Below are 8,946 nucleotides of genomic sequence, written 5' to 3'. Positions count from 1 at the left end.
GCCCCGCCCCCGCCCCGCCCGCGCCGCGCACCTGGACATGGCCAGGGGTCAAGGACAGCGCCCGGCCGGGCACAGTGCGCCAGCACCCAGTCCCCAGTACCCTCCTGCGGGAAGCCTGGAGGACTGGCAGATCTCGATCTGCGCCCTCCAGAACCCCGCTCTGGCTTCTGTCCACCAGGCCCCCTCTCCAGGAGAAATCCGGGCGTAAAGGAGCTGTCGAGCCGGCCTGAACCTGAACACAGGGAGCCTGGAAGGACCCTGTGAGCCCAACGCCTGGGAACCCACAACGCCAGCGGTCGCTTGCGATGGAAACACTTCAGTGAATAGTGGGCATGCCCCGCCACTGAGGTGCCTGCAGCAGATCAGACGTTGGAGAATGTTGTGGTCTAAAATGTCGAGGAAATGACATTACTGATGTTTCTCCTCGACTCTAGATGTCTTACCCAGAGCAGTTAAGGACCCAGGACAGTCCTACCAAGCAGTTGGACCCCCGAGCTGCTTTCCCTTCTCTCTGCGCTCCCTGTCTCCTAAAATAGAGCCCCAGAGGGGAGAGGTAGGGGGCTCACACCTATAATCCCAGGACTGGAGAGGCTGAGGCAGGAGGACTGTTGAGTTCAAGGCCAGACTTAACTAGATTGTAAGGCCTTGTCATCTATATATAAATCTAACAGGACCCCAGGGCAAATCAAACCCCTTCTTGCTTGATAGTGGTAGGGAACACCAAGACAAAGTAATGCCGTGTGCTTTGTGCCCAGAGCTCAAACTGAAACTCAGTCTGAAAGACTGGCCCCAAATCACAGCTTATTGGAGGAATGAAAAGATCAGTTAGAAGTCTGCCCCCCCTTTTTTAAATTTTATTTATTATTTTTATTTTATGTGTATGCATGTATTGCCTGCATGTAGGTAAGTGTACCCATGTCATGCAATGCCAGTGGAGGTCAGAAGAGACTGTCGGATCCCGTGGGACTAGAGTTACAGACAGTTGTTAGCTGCCATGTGGGTGCTGGGATTCGAACCTGGGTCTTCTGCAAGAACACCATCTCTCCAGCCCCAAAGTCTGCCCTTTTTAACAGGGCCAGACACAATATAGCTATCTTCCTGGGGTAAGAAGTAGATGCTCAAAATGGGAGGATGAAAGTCAAGGGTACCAAGACTGGCTACACTTAGCCCACACCCCCAGGCTTGGAAAGTCAATCTTTTGCCTTTAGAGCAGGTTCTAGTTAGGTCCAGACACAGTACAAGGGCAGCTGTGGAGAACCTTGAAGGGCCTGGAAAAGGTTCTGCCTGGTAACTGTACCCCAAGTCCCACCAATAAGGTCATCCACAACTGCAAAGATGAGAGAGAGCTGGTGGCCCTGTTTCTCTCCAAAGACATATCTATTTACCTGGTGCTTCATGTGCTTCAAAACCTCCGAGGTTAGAGCCAAGGCAGGGAAGTCTGGCTGCACCTGCAAGGGGCTGCAGAGGCCACGGTGGACATCCATCTGGAGGATGAGGATTATCTCACTTGCAGGAGTGAGTGCACAACACATGAAACAAACTAGGTGGTAAAAGAAGCTAGACTACCAAAGACAGCATCAAGATTTTTCCTTGGGACTGGAGAGATGGCTCAGCCATTAAGACCACTGGCTACTCTTGCAGAGGACACAGGTTTGATTCCCAACACATGGCAGCTAACAAGCATTTGTAACTCCAGTTTCAGGGGATCCAATACCTCTTCTGACCTCTTTGGGCATTGCACGACCCTGATGTACTTACATACATGTAGTCAATACACTCATATACATAAAACAAAACTAATTTTTCTTTCTTTTTTAAAATATTTTATTATTTTTATTTTATGTGTATGAGTGTATTGCCTGCATGTATGTGAGTGCACCTGTGTCATGCAATGCTGAGGAAGTCAGAAGAGGGCCTCAGATTCCCCTAGAACTGAAGTTAAGGACGGTTCATAGCTGACATGTGGGTGCTGGGAATCAAACCCGGGTCCTCTGCAAGAGCAGTTACTGCTCTTAACCACTGAGCCATCTCTCCAGACCCAAAATAAAAGTAATTTAAAAAATATTTTTCCTGGGCAGCCACTCATATACCGTGGGTATTTTCATTGTATGTTTTAGCTCTTGTGAATTGTGCTGCTATAAACATCTGTGTACATGTTTTGTGTGAATAAGTATTTTCAATTATAGACCTTTCAGTCTTGGCATGATATGTGGACCCCGAACAGGCCATTCTGGTCTGTTTTCAAAATCTTTTTTCCTGGGCTGGAGAGATGGCTCAGCGGTTAAGAACACTGGTTGTTCTTGCAGAGGGCCCAGGTTCAAATCCCATCACCCACATGGCAGCTATCGGTTGTCCATAACCCCAGTTCCAGGGGATCCAACAGCCTCTTCTGTCCTCCGCAGGCATTGCATGACATGGGTGCATTCACCTACAGGCAGGCAATTACTCATACACATAAAATAACAATAAAATATTTTTTAAATTGATGAAAGAAAACATTAAAAAAATTTAAAAATGAAAATTTTAAAAAATATATTTTTTTCCTGAACGGGGCATGGTGGCATACGCCTTTAATCCCAGCACTTGGGAGGCAGAGACAGGGGGATCTCCGTGAGTTCAAGGACCAGCCTGGTCTACATAGTGAGTTCCAGGCTAGCTGAAACTACAGGGAGACCCTGTCTCAAAAAAACATATATATTTTTTTTCCACCCCCACCCCAAGCTGTTTGTTGTTTGGGCTTTTTTCCCCCTCAGTAGTGAGAATTGAAGCCAAGCAGGTCCTCATCCTCCCCTTGTTCTGTTTGTTTATCTGTTCAGGTTTAGTAAGGAATGTTTTTTTGTTTTTGTTTTTGTTTTATTTTGGAGGACAAAGTGTTACAAAGTTACCCAGGATGACCTTGGAGGATAACCTAGGCAGGTCTTGAACTTGCAACCCTCTGAAGTTACTAGAATTATAGATCTGTGCCATGATAGCCATCAGGAAATTTGTGACAAATATTTTAGATACAATTATTACTTACTATCTATGTTTTGTTAATGTGTGTGTTACTTTTAAAGTCCTCAAGCTGTCAGGCTACATTGTACTTGAAATCCTGATTCAGGCCCCTAAAAATCCCCAAATTTTAACTCTCTTCCACTCTCTAGTGGTAAAATTGAAAGTTGCAAGTGATTGTGCAGGCTGCCACAAATTTCATGCTCCTTAAATTCACCAGGTAGTAATGTGTTAAAAAGACAAGTCAAGCCGGGCGTGGTGGCGCACACCTTTAATCCCAGCACTCGGGAGGCAGAGGTAGGTGGATCTCTGTGAGTTCGAGGCCAGCCTGGTCTCCATAGCGAATCCAGGCCAGCTGCGTCTACTGGGAGACCCTGTCTCAAAAAGAAGACCAAAAAAAAAAAAAAAAAAAAAAAAAAAAAAAAAAAAAGACAAGTCGAGTCAAGTAGGTTGGGGCAAGCCTTTAATCCCAGCACTCAGGGGAGGCAGAGGCTGGTGAATCTGTGTGAGATCAAGGCCAGCCTAGTATACATAGCAAGTTCCAGGTCAGCGGGGTCTACAGGGAGACCATTTCAAAAACAAACATAAGCTAGAGATATGGCTTAGCGATAAAGAATACCGACTGCTCTTACAGAGGATCCGGGTTCAATTCCCAGCACCCACATGGCAGCTAACAACTCCAGTTCCCGGGGATCTAATGCTTTCCTCTGATCGACAAGGGCATTGCACAACATGGGTGCACTTACACACATGCAGGCAATACACTCATACACATTTTTAAAAAGTCAAGTGTATGCTATATCTAAGGGTCTTTAAGAAATTTTGCTTAGGGGCTGAAGAGATGACTCAGTGGTTAAGAGCACTGGCTACTCTTGCAGAGGACCTAGGTTGGTTCTTAGTACCCACATGGTAGCTAACTGACCTCTCATAACTTGAGTTCTGGGTATCTGACACCCTCTTTCAGCCTCCACAGGCATTGCATGTGCAGGTGTACTTACATACAGGCAAAATATTCATATAAAATAGAGCTGGATGTGGTAGCGTAGGCCTTTAATCCCAGCACTTGGGAGGCAGAGGCAGGTGGATCACTATAGGGAAACCCTGCCTCAAAAAGACAGAAAAAAAATCAAACTCAGTAGTTTAAAACAATAAAGCCTTATTTTTTGTACAGTTTCTCATGGTAGGAATGTAAGAACTGTATGGTTTAGCCTTTGGATTTTGTCTCAGATTGCAGGCAACTGTCCTCTCCAGGCTCACATGCGGCTGGAAACGACATCTTTAATTTTTTTCAGGGGGGGCAGGTCTTTTTGAAACAGGGTCTCCCTGTAGCCCCAGCTGGCCTGGAACTCACTATGTAGACCAGGCTGGCCTTGAACTCACAGAGATGTACCTGCCTCTCCCTCCCAAGTGCTGGGACTAAAGTCATGCACCACCACACCAGGCTAGCTGGGGAATATTTTTACACTTGCTCCCTTCTTTGCTGGCTAGTTATTGCCTGACTGTTTGCCCAAGATTCATTTTATCACTCTGTAAGCTTTCCCCAGCTCTGAAACCTGCTTTCCCAGAGCGAGTAAGCTGAGTGGGACAGAAGAAGAGAGAAATGCACAAGGAAGATGCATAATTTTCATAACCTAATCTTGAGCCCTGTTTTGAGGCATGTCACCAGCAAGCATCAGGAGTTCCTACCCAGCCCAGACCGCACCCCATAGCCTCATCTACCTGCCTCCGAGTCCATATGGAGGCCCCCAGGCAACTCAGATCCATTGGGTGTGTCTCCTTCCTGGCTATCACTAGTCATCCATATTTATATTAACACTTCTAGCAGTTTCCTTGGACAAGAACTTATACTCTCCACAGAAGATCTCAGTGTCCTCAAGGAGCCTTTTGGGAATTTATGATGAATTATTCCAGTTGCTCTCAATATTAGTTTCTAACTTTTCTGTTGGGAAACCCAAAACCAAATAAATTTACTTAAGGAAAAATGAGAATAACATTTTCCTAAGTAAAAAGTCTTTGGCTAGGCTGGGTATGGAGGTACATGCTTATAACCTAGCACTTGAAAGGCTGAAGCAGTGGGATCATGAGTGGGGGTGGAAAAGAGAAGAGAAGGAAAAGAAAGAAGATGGATAAGAGAGGAAAGAAGGGAAAGGGAAGAGAAGAAAGGAGGTGGGGGATAGAGGAGAAAAGAGAAGGGGAGGGAAGGACAGGATGGAAATTTGCAGAGGCAGTCTGGGCTAGCACTAGCTCCACGCACTGCTGGATTCAGAGCTCAAACATGTTACAGAGACCTGCGAGTTTCTCCACCTCTGGGCCCTGCCTTGGCACTCTTGGCTTCATCTCAAGCTCCACAAGGCAGCTCCTAGCAGCTCTGTATTGATCCTCCAGGAGAGGATCCTCCAGGAGAGATCCTTAACATTCCAAATAAACCTTGGCCCAGCATCCCTGCAAAGGTCATGTTGTCACCTCTCCCAGGCCTACTTAGTGTCAGCCAGGAACAGTGGCTGCACTTCTGGAAAGGATGCACTGCCTACCAGCGGCCACACAGACCAAAAGTGGAAGACAGGGAGGCAACTTCTCACTCCAGTGGGATAAAGGGATCTAAGCACCAACTAATTATAAGGTTACTTTTCTTAAGCTTTCACCCTCAGAACACAGCTTTCTTCATGTCTGTCTTCTCACACAGCTACAAAGCCCCTGTTGCTCACCCTAATTAGATCCCAGCCTGTACCTGGTTTCCTCCACCTTCCCAAAACTGACCTACCCTGCCTTTCATATCTCCTTCCCCCCTCATAGAGCCCCAGATCGTGAGCTTTTCATTCTGTTTCAGTTCCCTACGCCACATTCACTCGAGAGCTCCACAGGCTCCCGAGGTCACCCTTTGTGCTGCTCACATCCCTCATCCCCAGCCCTCAATGTTTTCTCACTTCTTGGATTTCTATAATTTGTCATCCTCATCACATAAATTAGCCCCTAATGATACACGGCTGATAACCTCATGTTCTTCTCCCCTAGTTTCTGTTCCTCTTAGATACTCACCCCCCACAAGAAGACTGCAAAGTACCTCAATATAACAATGAGATTTTTCTCCGATGTAATCATGTGGATTAGATGATGATGAGACTAACAGGGAATTCAATAGCAATGCTCACTTTTATTTTGGTTCTGTCATCTTTGACCCCTCTTTCCCTTCCAGAGAGCCAGAGCAAACCCAGTGTATGGAAAACCTCAGCATACAAAGTGTATGCTGCAAGCAGGTTAAGTCACTACTAAATAAGCTACTTACCCACTTTCATTCCTTTGTGTATGTAGCTAAGTTTACCCTTCTGGCCCTTGCCCTTCATCCTCTATTTGTATGTATGACTCCTTGTATAGGATTCCATCCTCTGCTTGCATAGGAGAGATGTCTTAGTAAAGTGCTCTGTAAGGTTGAGGATCTGAGTTTGGATTCCCCAGCACCCACATAACATACAGTGGCAAACATCTATAACTCCAACACTATGGAAGTAGAGACAGGCAGATCCCTGGCCAAATCAGTGACCTCCAGGTTAAGTTAGAGATTCTGTCTCAAAAAATAAGTGGGGCTAAGATAGCTCAGCAAGTAACAGCACTTGCTGCCAAGTCTGACAACCTGAGCTGGATTCCCAGGACCCACAGGAATATAAGAAGAGAATGGACTCCTGAAAGTTGACCTTCACACAAGTGCCCTGGCATGTGCCTCCCCTCCCCAGAAATAAATTTAAAAAGTAAAAAAGATTAGAGCTACTGAGGAAGACCTCTGGCCTCTGTACACACACACACACACACACACACACACACACACACACACACACACGAATCTAATTTAAAAAACTACATAAACAAGAGTCATATTAAGGGAAAAAACACCCCAAAACTTTGATAGAAGAATGTCAGGTAAATGTAGAAATTATAACCCACCACTTTACAATTCCTAATATATTCTTTTAAGAGACCATGTTTCCTGATTAGATGTGCCTTCAGACTTTCTGCTAGTACTTAACAGTTAGCCAGGATGAAAAAAAATACTAAATTCAGATTTTGCTAATATAAATTAGATGGACAATATTATAAAATGACTCCTATTGGAGTCTTTTTTCCCTTTCTGACTGTAAAATAATAAATGGGGCTGGGCATGGTGGTGCACACCTTTAGTCCCACCAAGGCAGGTGGATCTCTGTGAGTTCAAGGCCAGCCTGGTCTACATAGTGAGTTCCAGACAAGTTGGGGCTATAGGGAGATCCTGTCTCAAAAAGAAAAATAATAATGATGATGATGATGATGAATGGGATTTGGTTATGCTCACAAGATCTACAGAATCCTCATTTCTCACAAGAAGGCTTCTAGTCTCTACCCCATCACAATATTTGGTACATGAGGAAAAAAAGATTTTATTGAAAAGAAATTTAAAATAATACTATATTGCTATTTTGATTTTTCCCTCCGTATTATGACCCTATTCATTTTCTTCCCCAAACTGGAATCTGATGTAATACCAAAATATTAAGATAAAATTATTAGTTCACAAATAAGTGGGTATGTGCATCTGAGTAGTGGCCATGTGTCCATGGAATCCAGTGAGGGTATTGAATCCCTGAGCTGGAATTACAGGTGACTATGAGCAGCCCCATGTGGCCTGGGAAACAAACTTGGGTCCTCTGAAAGAGCAGCAAGCATTCTTAAGCCATCTCTCTAGCCCAGTTCTCAATGTTTTAACTATTTCAGGCAAGGATTAACAGATGCTAAGGTCATACAGTAAAAGGTTGTTAGGCAGCAAGAGTTTCACATAATCTCAGAGTAAAAACTTAATCTAGCCTCAGTCTATAAATACATCTTGCTATATAAGTATTCTGACTAAAAATGCTTACTCAGAATCTCAATTTAATGATACCTTAATCAAATACAATAGGTAAGACTGGGCCTAGGGATGTGGCTTACACAGTAGCATGCTTCAGTAGTTTGCTGGGTTCAATCCCCAGCACTTCATAAACAAGAGCATCATGGCACATGCTTGTAATCTCAGCCTATAAGAGCTGCAGACAGAAGGATCAGAAGTTCATCATCCTTAGCTACATAATGAGCTTGAGGCCAGCCTGGGATAATTGAAACCCAGTCTGAAAAAAAACTTCCAAACCACTAAACCTGTTTCTACTGGTTCAGTGCTACAGTTGAACTCACTAAGCTCTAGCTAAGCAAAACCACCAGAGAAAAGTATAGCTTTGGGGGAACTAGCTTAATTTGCTCAAGTTAAAACTCATCGATTCAGCTAGTTCACTAATTGAAATCCAGTTTTCCTAATTTACAGATTATTTCCGTAGAGCAAATTTGCTCTTAATAGCAGTTAGCTCCATGCAGCTCTGTGACATGTGAAATGGACAGTGTTAAGGAAGCCAGCTAGTAAGGAGTAGGCAAAAAGCAAACTGACTGAAGTGACTTAAAAGGGAACCTAGAAAGCCAAGCGTGGTGGTGCACGCCTTTAGTCCCAGCACTCAGGAGGCAGAGGTAGGCGGATCTCTGTGAGTTCAAGGCCAGCCTGGTCTACATAGTGAGTTCCAGGCCAGCTGGGGCTACAGGGAGACCCTGTCTCAAAAAGACCAAAAAAAGAAAAAAAAAAAAAAGGGACTCTAGAGCTGGGCATGGTGGCCTATACCTTCAATGCCAGCACTTGGGAGACAGAGGCAGGGGATCTCTGTGAGTTCGAGGTCAGATAGGGCTGCATAGTGATACCCTGTCTGAAAAAAAGGGTGTATGTTGGTGGTGGGGGGTGGGGGGAACAGGACAGGGACAACACACCTGGTCTTGGTGGGACAGATTGAAGACAGCTACTAAATTGAAATGAAACAGTGTGTGTATGGTATCTGTGCTGGATAGCTTTAATGTCAACTTGGCATACCTAGGTTTAGGGAGCCTCAGTTGGGGAATTGCCTCCATAGGACTGGC

The sequence above is a fragment of the Nannospalax galili genome, unplaced genomic scaffold, assembly GCF_000622305.1.
Source record: "Nannospalax galili isolate Female #2095 unplaced genomic scaffold, S.galili_v1.0 scaffold169, whole genome shotgun sequence".
In the NCBI taxonomy this organism is placed as follows: domain Eukaryota; kingdom Metazoa; phylum Chordata; class Mammalia; order Rodentia; family Spalacidae; genus Nannospalax; species Nannospalax galili.
The sequence above is the reverse complement of the archived record's forward strand: the minus strand, read 5'-3'. Positions refer to the sequence as shown.